This window comes from Sinocyclocheilus grahami, unplaced genomic scaffold (genome assembly GCF_001515645.1).
Source record: "Sinocyclocheilus grahami isolate Dianchi unplaced genomic scaffold, SAMN03320097.WGS_v1.1 scaffold255.1, whole genome shotgun sequence".
In the NCBI taxonomy this organism is placed as follows: domain Eukaryota; kingdom Metazoa; phylum Chordata; class Actinopteri; order Cypriniformes; family Cyprinidae; genus Sinocyclocheilus; species Sinocyclocheilus grahami.
Window position 1 is genome coordinate 2284830 of NW_015505434.1, and position 1874 is coordinate 2286703.

At 38.5% G+C, this 1874-nt stretch overlaps 1 pseudogene; it reads right to left on the reverse strand.

Moving 5' to 3' along the window:
* Positions 1–218: 218 nt before the first annotated feature.
* Positions 219–1452, reverse strand: LOC107598771 (putative methyltransferase NSUN3; annotated as a pseudogene).
* Between the last annotated feature and the right edge of the window lie 422 nt (positions 1453–1874).

Here is a 1874-nt window from a genome sequence, read left to right on the forward strand (position 1 = left end):
TACTATTTCACAATAATACAGTTTTTACTGTATTTTTAATCAAATTAATGCAGTCTCGGTTTGCACAAGAGACTTCTTTCAAATACATTAAAAAATCTCACCAACCCCAAATATTTGAACAGTTTTGCAAAGTGCATTATTAGTTATGTCTCATAACAGATCATTTCACAGACATGAATCGTGGCCCTAGTCCTAAGTATTTTGTTGATTGCTCCAGACTAGGTTTGAAACTTACCAGGAGTGACTGTCTGTAATATGGCCAGACTTTTCCCTCCAGGAGCCGCACAAAGATCAAGCACATTCTCCCCTTCCTTCAAGTTCAAACTCAGTACTGGGAGAAGAGAGGCTGCGTTTAGGAGGAAGTACTGTTTTAACCAGCCGGGGTGGTGGCTTTGGGTGGGAATACGCACTGGATCTTGGTGAATAAAACACTGCAGGGGGATGTGTGCCGTCTGGGATTTAGGATGTGTCTGTGGAAGGAGGTTTGTGTATCCAAGCTCTGCGAGCCACTGCTTGAGGTTTGTACGGTCACTGAAGCGATTAAGCAGTACACCGTATTGCCATGACAGTGGATTCAAAAGCACATCCCTTAAAACATCAAACATTTATGTAGGCTGTGCAGACTAGTTCTGGGATATAATACACTTCTGTAAATCAGGTAAAATATTACATTTCCAGAAATCTAATATTTACAACAACAACAAAAAAGTGCTGTGGTAAGGGTACCATAGTGCCAGTTAGTGAAAACAAGATTGTTAAACCATTACAGTACTTTACAGAATGATTATTAATAAATAAATAAACATATTTCATACCTTGCACTATGCCACTGCTCTCCAAGCTCTTCACTGTACTGTGCATCGAAATGTTTCAGGACAGTCTTGCAAACCTTCTTCTGGGGTTTAGATTTACACTGTGCTGCAAGCTGTTCAGATGAATAACTATTTAAACACGGTTAAATAGTTACACTTTTTTTGTTTTTTTTTACAAATAAAAATATTTTTAAAACATTTAAATACGACAATTAAACAAAATTGTAATTAAAGCAAATGTTAATTGTTAAAAAAAGATTTAAATGTTCCTCATGAAGTAAAAATATATGATTAGAACTAGATAATATCTTTATAGTAACACAAACCGCTCACTGTATTAGTGACTGTGCGTTGACCATGAGACAAGGAGGGCACTTAAAAGACTTCAGAAAAAGAAGAGGGCAGCTGAAAAATCCTTTAATGTAACATAATTTCGTCGAAAACATCGATATGGGTACACCGGTATTTCTGAGTCGTTCATGTTCAGCGATAGTGATGTGTCGTTCGCGAACGAGCCGGCTCTAAGAGCCGATTCTTTGTAGCGAACGAGAAGAGCCGACTCCCGTCGGGGAGAGCCGACTCTTCAACCGGAGCCTTCTATTTTAGGCCAATTTAGCTATTGTGAATGGTTTGTGTGTTGGTAAGCAATTTTTATTTAGTGTTATTAAAAAAAAGCCTTATTTTTATGCATTTTTTCGTTACAAAAAAAAAACACATGCGGCTAATCACATGGGAGTACAGACTGTGAAAGAAGGAATGGGGCCACAAGCTCCGAAGATAGCAAGTGTAGAGGTAAAGGCCAGGTACACAGAGCGACAGAGTGGGTCAGGGGAGCCGGATTTAAACGCAAGCGCGTTGGTTAAGGTAGGAAGACTGCAATTTGTTGCAACATCGGTCTCCTCAGAGAGTCTTCTCAAAAACAGGACAAATAATCACAGAGAGGAGAAATCGCATCAGCACATCCAACCTGAGGCATCTGATATTTCTGAATGCCAACCTGCACTAAAGACTAAAGTGTTATTATTAAAGTTTATTAAAATGTTAAAAAAATTGTATCTGTGT